Below are 20,501 nucleotides of genomic sequence, written 5' to 3'. Positions count from 1 at the left end.
GCCACATGTGATTGCTCACAGCCTCCCAACCATGAGAGGCACGAGATGCTTTAAACCTTCTAAAAACAGGTTCCTTAGAAAAGTTAGAAAACTATTAGTATAAGTATAATGGGCTGATTAGAAATTGTATTGGTGAAGGGTTTTTCATGTGTTGAGCCAATGTTTGTTGCTAAGTCTCCATATCCCCTGCCCTTACACACATTAATGAATATATAGAAGAAATAAGTATTAACCTTTGATATTAATCACGTTAGACCTTAGGCTAAGTAAATTCTTTCCTTAACTAAAACCCACTACACCCTCACCCTATAGGAATGTAACTTTATTTGGGTGGCGTCTGTTTTAAGAATAATCACCCTTGGAGAAAAAAGTGTTCTGACCACTGTCACAAGGAGAGGGTCGAAAATTGTCAGCGGGCCCCCCTGGCCAGAAGATGATGTAACACCCCTAAGACCTCTGTATACCTTTGTGTGAAGCACCTGACTTTAATAAAAGTCAGGACTGCTGTCCCTGCGTGACTTTTGTATAACATTTCAGTGTATAAAAACAGACTTTGGAAAATAAAGTGCGGGCCTTGTTCACCGAAACTTGGTCTTACCATGTTGTTCTTTCTCTTACCTTCTGGCTGAATTATTCAGCCTCTTTTCTCCACTGAATTTCCTCACTGAGCTATCCTCATTCTATTACTCTTTATATCTTTAATTAATATCTAATTGAAGCTATTGTATCCTGACCCTCGCTGACGCCGTCCCCACTTCGAATACCCTGGATCAGCTGGGGCTGGACCCTGGCAGGTGGCGCCCAAACAGGCACACAGCATCATCTTTTAGGATTTGAAATAACTCAGCTGGAATTCCATTACCTCCACTAGCTTTGTTCATAGTAATGCTTCCTAAGGCCCACTTGATTTCGCACTCCAGGATGTCTGGCTCTAGGTGAGTGATCGTACCATTGTGGTTATCTGGGTCATTAAGATTTTTCTTTTGTATATGTGTGTGTGTAGTTCTTCTGTGTTTTCTTGCCTCCTCTTCTTAATATCTTCTGCTTCTGTTAAGTCCATACCTTTTCTGTCCTTAATGTGTCCATCTTTGCATGAAATGTTCTATTGTTATCTCTTATTTTCTTGAAGAGATCTCTAGTCTATCCAATTCTATTGTTTTCCTCTATTTCTCTACATTGATCACTTAGGAAGGCTTTCTTATCTCTCCATGCTATTCTTTGAAACTTTGCATTCAGATGGATATATCTTTCCTTTTCTCCTTTGCCTTTAGCTTTTCTCTTTTTCTCAGCTATTATTAAAGCCTCCTCAGACCAACATTTTGCCTTTTTGGATTTCATTTTATTGGGGATGGTTTTGATCACCACCTCCTGTACAAATGTTACAAACTTCTGTCCATAGTTATACAGACACTCTGTCTATTAGATCTAATCTCTTGAATCTATTTGTCACTTCCACTGTATAATCATAAAGGATTTGATTTAGGTCATACCTGAATGGTCTAGTGGTTTTTGTACTTTCTTCAATTTAAGTCTGAATTTTGAAATAAGGAATTTGTGATCTTAGCCACAGTCAGCTCCTGGTCTTGGTTGTTCTGACTGTATAGAGCTTCTGCATCTTTGGCTGCAAAGAATATAATCAGTCTGATTTCTGTATTGACTATCTGGTGATGTCCATGTGTAGAATCATCTCTTATGTTGTTGGAACAGGGTGTTTGATATGACCAGTATGTTTTCTTGGCAAAACTCTGTTAACCTTTGCCTGGCTTTCATCCTCTATGATGAAAAGGGCATCCTTTTTTTGATGTTAGTTCTAAAAGATCTTGTAGATCTTTATAGAATCATTCAACTTCACTTCTGTGGCATTAGTGGTTGGGACAGAGACTTGGGTTACTGTGGTATTGAATGGTTTGCCTTGGAAATAAACAGAGATCATTCTGTTGTTTTTGATATTGCACCCAAGTACTGCATTTTGGACTCTTCTGTTGACTATGAGGACTACTCCGTTTCTTCTAAGGGATTCTTGCCCACAGTAGTAGATGTAATTGTCATCTGAATTAAATTCGCCCATTCTGGTCCATTTTAGTTCACTGATTCCCAAAATGTCGATGTTCACTCTTGCCATCTCCTGTTTGACCACTTCCAATTTACTTTTATTCATTGACATAACATTCCATGTTCCTATGCAATATTTTTCTTTACAGCATTGAACTTTACTTCCATCACCAGTCACATCCACAACTGGGCATTGCTTTCACTTTGACCCAGCCTCTTCATTCTTTCTGCAGCTATTTTTCCACTCTTCTCCAGTAAAATATTGGGCATGACTACTGGAAAAACCATAGCTTTGACTCTCCAGATCTTTGTTAGCAAAGTGATGTCTCTGCTTTTTAGTATTCTGTTTAGGTTTGTCATAGCTTTTCTTCCAAGCAGCAAGCATCTTTTAATTTCTTGGCTGTAGTCACTGTCTTCAGTGATTTGGGAGCCCAAGAAAATTAAGTCTGTCACTGTTTCCATTTTTTACCCATCTATTTCCCATGAAGAGATGGAACCATATGCCATGATCTTCATTTTTTGTATGTTGAGTTTTAATCCAGCTTTTTCACTCTCCTCTTTCACCTCATCAAGAGGTTCTTTCATTCCTCTTTGCTTTGTGCCATTAGGGTGGTGTCCTCTGCATATCTGAGGTTATTGGTATTTATCCCAGCAATCTTGATTCTAGCTGTGCTTCATTCAGCCTGGCATTTTGCATGATGTACTCACATATAAATTAAATAAGCAGGGATACAGTATATAGCCTTTCCCAATTTGGAACCAGCTCATAACTGTTGCTTCTTGACCTCCTTACAGGTTTCTCAGGAGGCAGGTACGGTGGTCTGGTATTCTCATCTCTCTGAGAATTCTCCACAGTTTGCTGTGATCCACAAAATCAAAGGCTTTAGTATAGTCAGTGAAGCAGAAGTAGATGTTTTTCTCAAATTCTCTTCTTTTTCTGTGATCTAACAGATGTTGGCAATATGATCTCTGGTTCCTCTTCCTTTTCTAAGTCCAGCTTGTACATATGGAATTTCTCAGTTCAATTACGATTGAAGCCTAGCTTGAAGGATTTTGAGTATTGCCTTGCTAGCTTGTGAAATTAGTCAATTGTGTGGTAGCTCATGGTTTTGAACATTTTAAGTGCTCAATAGTTCACTTAAGTTTGGGAGGTATGAATCACCACCCTCACACACATACATTTGCATATATTATTTTCAAAATTTATTTAATTATATATATATACATGTACATTTCTACTCTTCAAGCAGTCAAAATATAATTCTGTGCCATGTTTCTTCACTGGCACGTATATTTCTGGCCTCAATAACTGGGTTATACCCCTGTGCTCTGTACTCGATACTCACTTATATGTTCCCTTTGTGACCATTATCACACTTGTTATTACTGATTTAAATCCTCCCTCTCTGTAAGAATGAAATTTCCATGAAAGCAAGTCCATGACTATCTTCACTGACATATCATCAACCACTAACAAAGTGTGTAGTATATAGGAACAGCTTAAGACAACTTCAATGAATTGAATCAAAATTGAAATATAGTATTCTCTTTGCAAAAGGCAACTGTCCCTGAGATGAAGAACACATTAAGCTGTGTTAAAATAGACCTGTGTATTTCCAATCAGGAAATATCTTAAAAGCCATTGTTGATCAAAAAATTTATATGTAAATGGTATATATATAAATGCTTCAAAAAAGTAATGTGCTAAAATCTCAGTTTTGCTTAGGAGTATCTCATATTTGTTTTATTATTCCTTCTTTTGGAAATGTTTTGCTAGGCATTATATTGGATGTTAAGGATTAAAAGTAAATAAGGTAGAGTAGTTAAGTGAGTCAGATCTTCAGCAAATCAGATGGCCTTTATGAAATGCATATGCTTAGACTAGGGGTCTTCAAATTTTTGCTTATGTACAAAATCACTGCAGATGGTGATTGCAGCCATGTATTTAAAAAACACTTACTCCTTGGAAGGAAAGTTATGACCAACCTAGAGAGCATATTAAAAAGCAGAGACATTACTTTGTCAACAAAGTTCCATCTAGTCAAGGCTATGGTTTTTCCAGTAGTCATGTATGGATGTGAGAGTTGGATTATAAAGAAAGCTGAATGCAGAAGAATTCATGCTTTTGAATTGTTGTTGGAGAAGACTCTTGAGAGTCCCTTGGACTCCAAGGAGGTCCAACCAGTCCATCCTAAAGGAAATCAGTCCTGGGTGTTCATTGGAAGGACTGATGTTGAAGCTGAAACTCCAATGCTTTGGCCACCTGATGTGAAGAGCTGACTCATTTGTAAAGACCCTGATGTTGGGAAAGATTGATGGCAGGAGAAGGGGACTACAGAGGGTGAGATGGTTAGATGGCATCACAATGGACATGAGTTTGGGTAAACTCTGGGAGTTGGTGATGGGCAGGGAGGCCTGGTGTGCTGTGTTCATGGAGTCACAAAGAGTTGGACATGACTGAGCAACAGAACTGAACTGACACAAACTCCTAAGGATTATTTTGAAAATAAGTATAAACTCCTTTGTACATTTGAAAATGAAAAAATTCATTATATTGTTTTTTTGATTGAGGTATAGTTGATACAATATTGTATTTAGCATCCACAAAGTTATTCATATATATATATACATATATATATTCTTTTTCTTTAAAAAAGTAGTGTGATTTTATTCATAAAATTATATAAATCTTACATAAAGTTTCCATAGAATTTAAGTACCATAACAGTTTAATGAGTCAGCTTTTTGCATCACATGGCCAAAGTATTAGAGCTTCAGCCTCAATATCAATCCTTCCAATGAATATTCAAGGTTGATTTCCTTTAGGATTGACTTTAATATCTACAACCAGATATTTAATAATTACATTAGAAAACTTTTCCTAATTATTAAAAATTGTTATCATGTTTTTTAATCTTCAACCTGATTTACATTTCATTTGCTGGAGAATTTTATACTGTTAATATATTTATAGACTCATGTCTCTTATTAGTTAAATATTAAATAAACTACTCATACTTCTCTGTGAGAAAACTGTATTTATAAATTAAACATTTTTATTTTCCATTAATTTAAGATTCTAAATATTAAAAATTTTCTCCTGGACTAGATTATAATGTAATTAGTACAGGGTTAATCAAATCAAAGCAACAGACATATATAAGATTTGACAAGTGATTACTAAACATAAAGAAAAGATTTTAAGGTAAATGTTCCTATTAATGAAAAAAGGGACTCTATTTTTTGCATAGTTCATATGTCCAAAATTGCTGTGAGAAATATAAATAACCTCAGATATGCAGATGACACTACCCTTATGGCAGAAAGTGAAGAGGAACTAAAGAGCCTCTTGATGAAAGTGAAAGAGGAGAGTGAAACAATAGGCTTAAAACTTAACATTCAGAAAACTAAGATCATGGCATCTGGTCCCATCACTTCATGGGAAATAGATGGGGAAACAGTGGAAACAGTGAAAGACTTTATTTTTGGGGGGGGGGTTCTAAAATTACTGCAGATGGTGCAGCTGTGAAATTAAAAAATGCTTGCTCCTTGGGAAAAAAGTTATGGCCATCCTAGATCACATATTAAAAAGCAGAGACATTACTTTGCCAACAAAGGTCCATCTAGTCAAAGCTATGGTTTTTCCAGAAGTCATGTATGAGTTGTGAGAGTTGGACTATAAAGAAATCTAGGCGTTGAAGAATTGATGCTTTTGAACTGTGGTGTTGGAGAAGACTCTTGAGAGTTCCCTGTACTGCAAGGAGTTCCAAAGGAAACTAAATCCTAAAGGAAATCAGTCCTGCATGTTAATTGGAAGGACTGATGTTGAAGCTGAAACTACAGTACTTTGGCCACCTGATGTGAAGAAGTGACTCATTTGAGAAGATTCTGATGCTGGAAAGATTGAAGGTGAGAGGAGAAGGGGACGACAGAGAATGAGATGGTTGGATGGCATCACCAACTCAATAGACATGTTTGGGTAAACTCCGGGAGTTGGTGATGGATAGGGAGGCCTGATGTGCTTCATTCAGTCCATGGGGTCACAAAGAGTCAGACATGTCTGAGCGAGTAAACTGAACTGATATGTCCACAAATGATTCTCTTATTGTTATTATAAAACAGGGTTTAAGATCATTTCTACTATTTTTATTGATAATAGTAGTGAAAATATTTTCTGTTAATACATACTGGGAATTTTGTTAATGTCATGTCACACATTTTCTTAAAATTTTAAATTTAAAGCTGAAGATTATTGTACTTTATCGTTATTTTTGATGCTCTATCAGCTTCTGATTCATTTAAATCTTAAATATTTGAAGAAAACAAAGACTAGAAGACCATCTGACTTCCAAATGACACTCTATTAAATAAAATCATCTATTTCTTCAGTTTGTGGACAGTATATCAAAATAATTCACTAACATGCATCAGTTCCTTAATTAAATAATTTTTTTAATTGAAATATATTTGACCTTCAACATTGTGTTAGTTTCTGGTATTTATCAAAGTAAATCAGTTATATATATATATATATATATTCTTTTTCAATTGATTATAGGGTATTAAATACATTTCCCTGTGTTGTACAGTGACACCTTGTTGTTTATCTATTTTATACATAGTATTTTGTATTTGCTGATCCCAAACTCCTAATTCATGCCTACCCCATGCCTTTTTTCCTCTGGTAACTGTAAGTTCCTTGTCTGTGTCTTGTAAGTCTGTTTCTGTTTTGTCAATAAGCTCGTTTGTATCATATTTTAGATTTCACATATAAGTGATATATTGTATTTGTCTTTTTTTTCTGACTTACTTCATTTAGAATGAAATCTCTGTGTGCCTCCATGTTGCTGCAAATGCCATTATTACATTATCTTTTGTGGCTGATTAGTATTGCATTGTGTTTAAATACCACATCTTCTTTTTTTTTTTTCCACATCTTCTTTATCCATGCATCTGTCAGTGGACATCTAGGTCACTTTCTCATCTTGACTATTGCAAACAGTGCTGCTGTAACCATCTTAATTTAAGTTTTACTCAGAGGCACCCTATTTAACCTGATATACTCAGAAGTTGCAGTTGCTGATTTAACTCATTCAATTTATGGTAAATATCCATCATAAATCATAAAGGGAAAACCAATCCTCATTGTCAAAGTAATCAAACAAATTGCAATATAATTATTTCTTATAGAAAAACATCTGACTTCATTTTTTAATAACCTTTAAATTCTTATTCTAAGATGAACAGATAGAAAAGACCCAAATTTGTCTTGGGTGGAAGATAAAAGCCTCTATTGCTATTAACATTTCCTACCAACACCCCACTTATTTCTCATACACAGGGCTGTCCCTCAGGAGAAATGCATCTGAAAGGTTGGTGGTGGTTCCATTGCTAAGTCAAGTCTGACTCTTGAGACCCCATGGACTGTAGCCTGCCAGGCTCTTCTGTCCATGGGATTCTCCAGGCAAGAATACTGGAGTGGGTTGCCAATTCCTTCTCCAATGTGAAAGGTTAGATAGGAGAAATTGCACAATGTCCTATTTTCTCAGGCAGATCAGTTTTAGAAAAGAAAGCATGAACTTGGCAATCTGAAGATTAGTTATTCTAAAACTATTATAACCTTTTACTTCTTGTAGATATTTCTCCTTATCAACAGATCAGATCAGATCAGTCGCTCAGTCGTGTCCGACTCTTTGCGACCCCATGAATCGCAACACACCAGGCCTCCCTGTCCATCACCAACTCCCAGAGTTCACTCAGACTCGCGTCCATCGAGTCAGTGATGCCATCCAGCCATCTCATCCTCTGTCATCCCCTTCTCCTCCTGCCCGCAATCCCTCCCAGCATCAGGGTCTTTTCCAGTGAATCAACTCTTCGCATGAGGTGGCCAAAGTACTGGAGTTTCAGCTTTAGCATCATTCCTTCCAAAGAAATCCCAGGGCTGATCTCCTTCAGAATGGACTGGTTGGATCTCCCTGCAGTCCAAGGGACTCTCAAGAGTCTTCTCCAACACCACAGTTCAAAAGCATCAATTCTTCAGCACTCAGCCTTCTTCACAGTCTAACTCTCACATCCATACATGACCACAGGAAAAAACATGTGTGATATTATTTACACACTTCTACGTTGCATGGCCTACATGCATGTGTGTGTGTGTTCAGTTGTTCGTCATCTCCAACATTTTGTTACCCAATGGACTGCAACCCACCAGGCTCCTCTGTCCATGAAATTTCCCAGGCAAGAATATTGGAATTGGTTGCCATTTCCTTCTCCAGGGGATCTTCCGACCCAGAGATCAAACCCACATCTCCTGCATCTCCTGAATTGACAGGTGGATTCTTTACCACTGAAACACCTAGGAAGCCGTGTGACTTACATAAAGTCACCCAATTTATAAGTGAATAAGATTAGAATTGAGGTCTAACACAAAAGTTCAAGTACTTCACTGTTCTGGTATGTGTTATGTTTTGTGATATCATGGAAAGAAATGTATGGATATTTGTAGAAAAATTTTGGATATAAGATTAGATGATACTTTCTCTTTCTACCATTATTTTCTTTTTTTACATTGGAGGAAGGATCTTTTAAAAGAGGAGTTAAAAAGTAGAAATGATATGAAGGCTAATTTCAGGGTTTTCTTTAGACATATTAATTTCAGGAAATAGTATTTGAATTTGAATCACTTAAACTTTTTCATGGCTGTGTATAAGTTTTCATGCATTTCCAGGACTTTGCACAGCTTAGACTGAATATCACTGACCTAAGATAAGAAATCATACCTGAGACAAAATAAGATGTCAGCCAAAGTCTTTCCTCTTTGGTTTATTAAAACATAATTATTTCTCAGAGAGGCCTATTATTACTTTGGAGAGACTAATTCTGGGGCATAGTGGGTAAATTTTGAGAGAAGGAGAAGAAATAGTCATTGAAAGGATAATGATTCAATCACCAGGCCTTGATGATTGAAAGTATCAGGGGCTCAGTCTGAAAAAGAAGGATTAAATGGAATCCATAGAGGGTTTTGGAAACCAATATAGCTGTACTGAGCTAGGAAATTCTATGCCACATCCTACTAGGTAGTATTTGTATAACACCAACCTCCAAATTGTCCAGCCTGTATAATACCCAGTGAAGTCTTGCTTAGTTACATTTATTTGTAACTTCCTTTAAAATGAAAAAGATGAAAAAATGCAACTAAGGAAAAATGGAAATATAAGCATTATTAATTTTACATCAATTTTCTGCTCTTTGATAAATTTTCCACTCTTAAAGTGGGCTGATTTCACCCTCCCCTCTGCTTCTTGCTCATAGATTTATTTCCAGGGTTCAACAGTCTACTGTCGTTATAAAGTATGTATACTGTGTTATGTGCAGGCCACTATTCTTACTGATGTTTGCCCTCTAACTTAAAGTATTGAAAAAGGAAAGAACATCCTCTTATTTCTCAGCATGTGAGTGGACCAAGATGATCATCTTGCCTTCTTATTACATAAAACCTGAACTTCACTAGAAGCAACAAATTGAGACATATGTAACTTATCAGACATATCACATAACCTATTATCTCAGATCTTTTCCCAAAGTTGACCCTTTTCTGAATCACCTGTGAATGAAAATAACAATTGGTAACAAAAATTCTGTTACTTTCATTTATATGCTTTAACATTGTTAGAAAGTGAAAGTGTTAGTGGCTCAGTCATGTCTGACTCTGCAACCCCACGAACGATAGCCCATCAGGTTTCTCTGCCCGTGGACCTCTCCAGGCAAGAATACTGGAGTGGATTGCCATTTCCTTCTCCAGGGGATCTTCCCCACCCAGGAACTGAACCTGTGACCTGTGGCTCCTGCATTCCAGGTGGATTCTTTACCATCTAAGCCACCAGGGAAGCCCTTAACATTGATAGAGTTTTGATAAATGTCTAAATGAAAACATAGAGGCAGTGAAATTCACTCTGGTCAGTATTCTATAACAGTCTAAATGGGGAAATAATTTGAAAAAGTACAGATTCATGTCTAACTGAATCACTTTGCTGAAACTAACACATTTTTTATCAATTATATGGCAATATAAAATACAAATTTTTTAAAAAAGAAAAACTCATGCCCTGGGAACATGTATCTTGGCCTGGCATTCTTATTTTACTTACAGATTTCTGAGCAAGGTGGTGCAAGAATATCTTCTATTTCAGGTCTTCCTATTTGGGCAGCTGGGAAAAAAGCTAACAAAAGATTCTGTCAGGACATGATTCTCAGTTTCACTTATTTAGAATTAAAGGTAAGTTGGGCAGTGGATTAGAAAAACAGCCTGTAATCAGATCAGCGACCCCTGTGAGACCCTGTCATTAAACCTTTAGTGTTGAGCCTGCAAACCTCGGTTCCTCTGATTAGGCAATTTACTCTTTTTCCACTCTTCTGTCTGCCAAAACAGTTGCAGAATGCTTTCTAATTCTCTAGACTCATAAAATGTTCTGAGGAAAACAAAAAGAGAATGGATTACCTCATTTAGTGATCCATCATGATGCAACCAGAAAACATGAGCACTTCATGGATAATATTAAAAAGAGACAAAAGCAGCATATTTTATCCAGATGAGCAGAAGGGCATGACCCTAGCTGAGTCCTAAAAGCCCAGGTTACATGCCTTTTCTCCTCAGTGTGTGTGGATCCCAGTGATAACTTACGTCCGTTAGCAACATGGTGGAGGGGACAGACTGGGGCTGAGTTTTCACTAAGCTGAGTATTCTGAAGGTCACAAAATGACTGCAGTTGCTCAGTTTCCACATCTGTGTGGTATGAATAGTTACTCTGTCCACCTTGCAAGTTTGTTTCGATGCAGTAATTAATTGGCAGGTGTTTTGAAAATACCCATATAAAATCAAAGGATGTTATAAACTCCAACTTTGATTTTTAATTCAAATCTAGCCATTTTGGTGGGTTATTATTAAATATGGGCATCGTGTTTTTTACTGTACTTCTTGTTTATGACTGATACCGATTAAGGAATTGCAGGACAACACTTCAGAGGACCATTGAAGTATTTATATTAAGATATTTTATGAAGATTCCTGGATTATTTATCTTGTTCCCATTAGAAATGATTGGAAACATCCAGTCATTGTATTTTCTAAACCAATATGGGAGATCACAAATAGAAACATCAAACTGGTATGTGCTGAAGAATCTCAGATGTGTTTTCTTCTCATCTGATCTAGATGAAGCTAGAGGACTGACCAAAAGCTTGCTCATAGTTTGATCCCTAAGCACAATAAATTTCCCATTCATTTGTCTTAATAATACAAGTAAAGCCCTCTAACATCGCGGTTGTTATTCTGATTAGATGACAAGCCTTAGCTCCTCAGTGATGTCCCCTTGCCTGTGAAGAGTAAGAGTAAAGGAGATGAGGTCAGCTTGTAGAACATACAAAACATAAATAATGAGCAGGGGAGAAACACAACTGAGAAATGACAAAGGCATTGTGTGAAACGTAGCTTCCTTTCCTCACACTAAGGGCATCTGAACCGTTTTATACAGGCCTTAACCTTTCCTGTAAGGGTGTCTGTAAAAATAAGTGTTTTGTGACCCTCATTCATGACGGTTTTATAAATCAAGAAAGTACTTTCCACAATAGAAATGTCACATCTGCTTGTGAACCATGTTTAATGGAGTTTGTTTCCTGTGCTTTTTAAATCAAAGAATTTGTACCTCTCTCACATGGCTTTGGAGATTATGAATATAACATTGCACTGTGAAATGTTAGGAAGATTATTAGTAGCAACTGTGTTATTTTTAGTAATATAATGAAATATTTAATGTTTCATGACTGGCTCCATCAGATGAAATTCTAGCACAAAATAAAATGTAAACATATACTGTATTTTAAAACATATACTGTATTAGAACTGGCGCTTTAAAAGTGAAGTTTGTTTTTAAAAAGTCATAATTGTCCTGTCTGCCAACTGATTCACAAAAGCAATAAAGGTCAGTGGGGGTCAGAATCCTTAACAGTTCACCTCAAGTGCTCTTGGATGCTGAGTAAGAAGAGCATTTCCACCAGTTTCATTTTTTCTGTCTTTAAGGAGGAAAATAATTTATCTTTTGATGCATTATTTATACTATGGAAGAAGTGGTTAAGATGTGAATATAGATACCAAAATGATGATTTCCTTCTTTATTTCCATTTACCTTTCTCCAATACTAGCCTCCCCATTAACATGAGCTCAAATGTATGTGAGAATAAAATTATGAAAGGTATTAAAGAAGAGTAAAAATGAGATAGGGGTATGTTGATGTGGCAGCATTAAAATATAAACAGATAAGACAAAAGAAAAACTGAGAGCATTCTGAATGAGATATATTAGCACTGGTATATATTTGACACACCCACCCCCAGTTAAGGAGGAAAAAAAAGCACAGGACTAGCCAAACAAAATTTTAAAACACATATTCAGTGTTCACAAAAATTATTTTATAATCCTAAGAAGCCTGAAAAATAACTGTCAGCCAACACCAAGAGCATTAAGTCACAATTGGTGTTAATAGCTGTTTGGGAGGAAGCAAAGGAAATGAAAGTAACTTTTGATGAACTTTGTAGCAGGAAAACCTATGCATCTAACCAATACCATGATATGCAGTCCAGAATCCCAGTTAGCATGGGAAGTTCAGTGGGCCAAATTCAGGAAGATAGCCTAGACTGAGAGGGGAGTTCCAAGGATACCATTCAAGGAACAAATATAGAAGGAGCACTAAAAGGTTAGTTATTATGGGTCACACTGGACAAGTGAATTCTCAAGCTATCCAGCTGATGCTCTTTCCCAGTAAGGCCTGCAATGTGAAAATATTGCTGAGACTGAAAACTTACCTGAGAAGGAAGAGGACCAAAGGAAGGAAAAAGACAGGACCAGGTAACAAAGGAGTCAGATCCCCAAGATACACAGACTGTATTTTCTAATCTCCTACTGTGCCATTAGGAGAGTCCCAAATCACAAATATTAGAAAGCTATTCTGTCCCACCTTTCTCTACTATTAGTATAGAAAATCTATCTTGATAAAATATAAGTAATGTAAAGGGATTACAGAAAAATTGCAACTACAATTTTAAGAGATAACAACAATCAGAATAAAAATTTATACAAATAATGACATGAATAGTCTTTTAATATGAATGAAATATGTTAAAGAAATGAAAGCTATAAAAGAATGAATGAATCAATCAGATTTAGATAAACACAGATGAGATAAATGTGTTTAAAGAAAAGGAAGATTTCTAGAGTAACTTGAAATGACTCATAAAATAATTTAAAATAACATATAAAATCATTTGGGAAATAAGGTCAAAGTATAATTCAAAAAAGAGTATGTAAATACCTTGGATGATGTCTTAAGACAGATAACAATATGCAAACATTTAAAAATAATTGGATAAAAGATATTAATGAGTATAAGTGATGGATGAAGATTAGAAGAACATAAGGCATATGTATAAAATGATTCCTACTATATGAACCCAAGTGATAGGACAAAACTAATCCTAAAACTTAAAATTCAATAAAAAATATTGGGTCATCTTCAATTTCTTTCATCAGTGTTTTATATTTTTCAGAGTATAGGTCCTTCACCTCCTTGGTTAAGTTTATTCCTAGGTATTTTGTTCTTCGTTGATGTGATTTTAAACAAGGTTGGTTTTTTGCTTTCCCTTTCTGGTAGTTCATTATTAGTGCATAGAAAAACAACAGATTTTCATGTATTAATCTTGTATCCTGCAGCTTCATTGAATTCATTTATTAATTCTAATAGATTTTTTTAGGGGAGCCTTTTTGGTTTTCTGCATATAGTATCATGTCATCTGCAAATAGTGACAGTTTTATTTCTTCCCTTCCAATTTGGATGCCTTTCTATCTTGTTATCTGATTGTTGTTACTAGGACTTCCAATACTACCTAAATAGAAGTGGTGAAAGTGAGCTCCATTGTCTATTCTTGATTTTTAAAGGAAAAAGTTTCCGCTTTCACCATTGAGTATGTTGAAGCTATGGGTCTTCCATAAATGAACTTTATTGTTTCGGCTGGCAGTGTACCCAGTAAATAACAACTGTAACTCACAGTTTCTCTTTCATAAATAAGGTCTGATGAGATTTAAGTAAAAGGCCAATGACTTCCAGTTATAAGATAAATATGTTTTAGTGATGTACTGTGAAGCTTGGTGACTGTAGTTAACTGTATTGTATATTTCAATGTTGCTAAGGAGAATAAATATTAAAAGGTTTTAACACAAGAAAAATGAACTTGTAACTGTGTGAGGTGGTAGATATGGTACCGAAACATTGTGCTAGTCATTTCACAATGTGTATATGTGTATCAAATCATTATGCTGTATGCCTAAACTTAACTCATTGTTATATGTTTATTGTATCTGAAGAAAGCTGGAAAAAAAGTCTCATGGGTCATCTCAGAAATCTTCCTTTGTTTTTCTTCCTGCTTGGGCTGTGGATGTAATTGTTAGAGTTCCACAACCATCTTGTTGCTACTGCTGCTGCTAAGTCGCTTCAGTTGTGTCCAACTCTGTGTGACCCCATAGACGGCAGCCCATCAGGCTCCCCTGTCCCTGGGATTCTCCAGGCAAGAACACTGGAGTGGGTTGCCATTGCCTTCTCCAATGCATGAAAGTGAAAAGTGAAAGGGAAGTCGCTCAGTCATGTCCAACTCTTAGCGACCCCATGGACTGCAGCCTACCAGGCTCCTCCGTCCACGGGATTTTCCAGGCAGGAGTACTGGAGGGGGGTGCCATTGCCTTCTCCCAACCATCTTGTTACTATGAGGTAAACTTGAGGGTAGACACCAACTACAAAGAATAGAGACCTGTTTTTTGCAAAAGAAAACTCGACAACATCATGTTTATGCCATTATATTGAGAGGTATCTTTTACTATCAGTTTAATATAGATTTTGGTGAATACAAACATCATATATTTAAAGATATTATAACTCAGTAGTATACCTCTCGGAGAAGGTGATGGCACCCCACTCCAGTACTCTTGCCTGGAAAATCCCGTGGATGGAGGAGCCCAGTAGGCTGCAGTCCAGGGGGTCGCTCAGAGTCAGACAGGACTGAGCTACTTCACCTTCACTTTTCACCTTCATGCATTGGAGAAGTAAATGGCAACCCACTCCAGTATTCTTGCCTGGAGAATCCCAGGGACAGGGGAGCCTGGTGGGCTGCCATCTATGGGGTCGCACAGAGTTGGACACGACTGAAGTGACTTAGCAGCAGCAGCAGCAGCAGTATACATCTAAGAATTACTACTTTTAGTTATTTAAATCTTAACTTTATCATAAATTTAATGACAGCCAGCATTACTAGGACTGTTCTCAGAACCTAGGCAAATTTCTCATTTTGAGGACTGCTATTTGTGGCATTCCAGTCAAATCACTTCATAGCAAATAGAGGGGAAAAAGTGAAAGCAGTGACAGATTTTATTATCTTGGGCTCCAAAATCACTGCAGGTGGTGACTGCAGCCATGAAATAAAAAGATGCTTGCTCCTTGGAAGAAAAGCTATGACGAACCTAGACAGCATATTAAAAAGCAGAGACATCACTTTGCCGACAAAGGTCCATATAGTCAAACCTACGGTTTTTTCAGTAGTCACGTGCAGATGTGAGAGTTGGACCATAAAGAAGGCTGTGTGCCAAATAATTGATGTTTTCGAATTGTGGTTCTGGAGATTCTTGGAGTCCTTTGGACTCCAAGGAAATCAAACTAGGCAATCCTAAAGGAAATCAGCCCTGAATATTCATTGGAAGAACTGATGCTGAAGCTGAAGCTCCAATATTTTGGCCACCTGATGCAAAGAGCTGATTCACTGGAGAAGACCCTGATGCTGGGAAAGATTGAAGGCAAGAGGAGAAAGGGGCAGCAGAGGATGAGATGGTTAGATAGCATCACCGATTCAATGGACATGAATTTAAGCAAACCGGGAGATAGTGAAGGACAGGGAAGTCTGGCGTGCTGCAGTTCTTGGGGTCGCAAAGAGTCAGACACGGCTTAGCAACTAGACAAAAACAACAATGTGTAGAACCATAAAAATGCTAGTAGTATCTAGTATAGGAAGAAATAAGTAAAACTGCGTGATGAGAATTTCTTTAATTATAGTGATTTGGGATACAGATGTTATCGCAATCCAGAAATATAAGAACATTGTGTAACCCTTAAAGACTGGGAGAAAAACTAACACATTTTTAAGGTGGTAACATCAAAATTTCACCAAACATATATTGAGTTTTGAGGACTGAATGGAAGCAGCGTGAATTTGGCTCATGGTTATAAATATCTTATTATTTCCTTTTAGTCTAAGAGATCAGAATTGTAGACAACTGATCCTTAATACCCCTCCTCACAGAGCACGTAGAAAGATTTTTGCGTGTGTAGATTTTATTATTGTTGTATTTTGAAGTTAATCTTAGTATAGATTTTCCTATACTGAAAAATAATAAAACTGCACTCTAAAATTATATAATTTTGTTTTTCATTAAATGAGACTGGCCAGCTTAGGGGTTAGTTGGCATTTAAGAAATTTTATGAAATAATCTATTAGACTTTACACACAGAATGAGAGAGACAATAAAACATAGAGAAGGGAGATAGGGAAAGAAAAATTTTTCTGTGCACTTGAGATAATAAATATACTTTCAAAAAAGAGTAAATTTTATCAGTGGTAATGCCTGTTCAAAATTAGATTTGGTTCTTTAGGTTCAAACTATTTTCATAGGGTCATTGAGGAGTCAATGAAATCTGCTAATGATTTTCATGTTTTTAACAAGGATGACATGATTCTATTTCTATCAGTGGTCATGCTTTTGGAATTGCATGTTAAACATATTTTCATATCCCATTCGATGTAGGTCACCTAGGCTTCATTCTTTGAATTTGCAAGGCAGTTCTCAGAATAATCCTTCTAAACCTGCCTCAGCAAGTAGTGTTTTGAGAACTTTTGTTCTCTGATGGGCAATACTGGTGATTTCAGGATTCCCATGGAAATGTCTTTTATTTCTCTGGAATTGTAGGTTTAAAATCTTTGGAAGGAAATAAAAAGAGTGTAAAAATGAGAGTTTAGGTCGACAATTCAGCAGGGTTCAACACTGCCTGCAAGCTACAAGGAGGGGGGTCTTCCTAAAGAACTCATATAGATAGACTTATGGTTTTTTGCAACTTGTTTTTTGTTCCCAGTTTGCAACTGGAAAATTTTTGTGTCTTTTCAGTTGCAAATAACTGTCCTATAAAATCAAAGAATTATAGGTTAAAGTACACAGTTATAGTGTTTAGTATTATTTTGAATGGTTTACATTTTGTAACACAGTTTATTTTCTCCACACTTGTTTATTTAAGTTTCCTTAAGAATTGTGTCATGAACGTTTACCACACAGAAGGGCATGGAGCAGAAGCTAACTTTCCGTAGCTTTCTTGCAGTCATTTTTCAATAGCTGTTATCAGCAATGCAGCTTGTCAAATGCACATCTCAGTTTAGAATTTGAGGAGAAATCAGAAAGAATTCTAAGATATTTATCCTTAACATGATGGGTTAGTCATCCTTGGTATGCATGCTTAGTCGCTCAGTCTTATCTGACTCTTTCTGAATGTAGCCCACCAGGCTCCTCCATCTATGAGATTTTTTCCAGGCAAGAATACTGGAGTGGGTTGCCATTTCCTCCTCCAGGAGATCTTCCCAAAGGAGAAATCAAACCCACGTCTCCTGCGTCTCCTGTACTGCAGGCAGATTCTTTACCACTGAGCCATCGGAGAAGACCTAGTTATGCTTATATAGAGTCAAATAAGGCTGAAAGTAATCACTAAGCATAAAATAATCCCTAGAATTGACACAGTCCATCAAATAAACCCAAGTCATTTCTATCCATGTCTGTATCAATTAGTGGGAAAGTAGTGAGACTGGTTCCAAATAGGAAAAGGAGTACGTCAAGGCTGTATATTGTCACCCTGCTAATTTAACTTATATGCAGGGTACATCATGAGAAACGCTGGGGTGGAGGAAGCACAAGCTGGAATCAAGATTGACGGGAGAAATATCAATAACCTCAGATATGCAGATGACACCATCCTTATGGCAGAAAGTGAAGAGGAACTCCAAAGCCTCTTGATGAAAGTGAAAGTGGAGAGTGAAAAAGCTGGCTTAAAGCTCAACATTCAGAAAACGAAGATCATGGCACCTGGTCCCATCACTTCATGGCAAATAGATGGGAAAACAGTGGAAACAGTGTCAGAATTTATTTTTCTGGGCTCCAAATCACTGCAGATGGTGATTGCAGCCATGAAATTAAAATATGCTTACTCCTTGGAAGGAAAGTTATGACCAACCTAGATAGCATATTCAAAAGCAGAGACATTACTTTGCCAACAAAGGTCTGTCTAGTCAAGGCTATGGTTTTTCCTGTGATCATGTATGCATGTGAGAGTTGGACTGTGAAGAAAGCTGAGTGCCGAAGAATTGATGCCTTTGAACTGTGGTGTTGGAGAAGACTCTTGAGAGTCCCTTGGACTGCAAGGGGATCCAACCAGTCCATTCTAAAGGAGATCAGCCCTGGGTGTTCTTTGGAAGGAAATAATGCTAAATCTGAAACTCCAGTACATTGGCCACCTCATGTGAAGAGTTGACTCATTGGAAAAGACTCTGATGCTGGAAGGGATTGGGGGCAGGAGGAGAAGGGGACGACAGAGGATGAGATGGCTGGATGGTGTCATCGATTCGTTGGACCTGAGTTTGTGTGAACTCCAGGAGTTGGTGATAGACAGGGAGGCCTGGCGTGCTGCAATTCATGGGGTCGCAAGGAGTCGGACACGAGTGAGCGACTGAACTGAACTGAACTGAAGTGAGAAACTCTAGAGAGAATCTGGGTAGTGGACTCAAGTTCCAACTCTGTAGCTTATCACCTCCCTAAACTTTGATTGTTGTTGTTCTCTAAGTCGTGTCCAACTCTGTGGCCCCATGGACTGCAGCATGCCAGGCTTCCTTGTCCTTCTCTATCTCTCAGAGTTTGCTCAAACTCACATCCATTGAGTCAGTGATGTCATCCAACCATCTCATCCTTGTACCCCGTTATCCTCCTGCCCTCAATCTGTCCCAACATCAGTGTCTTTTCCAATGAATCAGCTTTTTACATTAGGTGGCCAAAGTATTGGAGCCTCAGCTTCAGCATCAGCCCTAAACTTGAGAAAGCCATTTAAATTCTTCATTGTTCATTTCTTCATTTGTGATAATTGTGAATGTAATAACAACATCATTGAGCTGCAGGGAGAAAACTTACAATAACTTATTAAAGTTGTTGAATATTTTTTATGTGCAGGCATTGTTTTAACATTACGTGGAGTATGTCAGTTTGCTCAACAGCCCTTTGAAATACATACTGCAGTGATTTCCACTGCAAGGGAAGGAAGCTGTGACTGTTTAGATAACATTCCCAAGATCACAAAGATCACAAGTCCTAGAGTTGAAGTTTGTCCTTAGGAATTTGTCCACCTGTCTCCAGAACTCAGGCTTTTAACTTCAGTGTCACACAGTAATCTGTAGGACTTTAAAGCCTACAGCAGTGTAAAGTAGTAGCATTTTTATTATAAAAACTTGATCTGTGTAACTGCAAATCAGTTAGTTATTAAAACTGCTTAATAGAGGCAGGAATACCTTTGATTGGGAGGCCTTTTGGCTCTTCATCTAAGGTTCTGTTTTGCCCTTAAGAAGTCTGAGGCAAAAAAGATTGGACTAGTACCTGTTCGACTTATTGATAATTCCACCCTGAAACATGTTCTTATTCTTGAGAGTATCCAGTGGAATGTGAAAGATATGTTTGATAAAGATAGTTGATCACAGAATGTGAGAAACTGCTTTTCTCAGCATAACTCCTGTCCGAAAGGGAAAGATAGAATAATTAGATCAATAGCATACCTTCTATATCCACATTGTTCCAAAGACCATGAATATTTTGTCTGTATACTGCTATTAAGGATACTAAGTTGTGTATAATACTAACCTTAAAATTTCAAATTACTTTCTGAGTTATACGTTAAGCTTTGGTTACAGATACATTACCGTGGTCTGGTATCTATAAGCTAATTTTCTTGTTAATTAGTATGCCTGTGGCATCTGGTACCATATGCTTCAGTGTTCCAAAAAAATTACCATAGCATAACTTTATTACTGCAAATCATAACATTGGTGATGCATGATTTACTAAGCACAGTCATATTTGACAGAAGCTTCAAACAGTTATTACAGCATATTTAGTATGCACTTCATCAAAGCCTTATGAATAGTCTCAGAGATGGTAACAAATACAGTTATACAAAAAACACATTAAAGCCACAACAAGTGGGATCAATCATTTCAGTGAATGAGTACTCTCCATGTGATTTTTAAAATATTTGTCAGTGTTTTCATATAGTTTTGTCAAA

At 37.0% G+C, this 20,501-nt stretch overlaps 1 pseudogene; it reads left to right on the top strand.

Moving 5' to 3' along the window:
* LOC104982404 overlaps nt 1–19,914 on the top strand; it is a 51,490-nt pseudogene extending 31,576 nt beyond the window's left edge.
* Nucleotides 19,915–20,501: the final 587 nt, after the last annotated feature.

This window comes from Bison bison, unplaced genomic scaffold, assembly GCF_000754665.1.
Source record: "Bison bison bison isolate TAMUID 2011002044 unplaced genomic scaffold, Bison_UMD1.0 scf7180017864530, whole genome shotgun sequence".
Classification (NCBI taxonomy): domain Eukaryota; kingdom Metazoa; phylum Chordata; class Mammalia; order Artiodactyla; family Bovidae; genus Bison; species Bison bison.
This window is presented reverse-complemented; position numbering and strand designations above follow the sequence as displayed.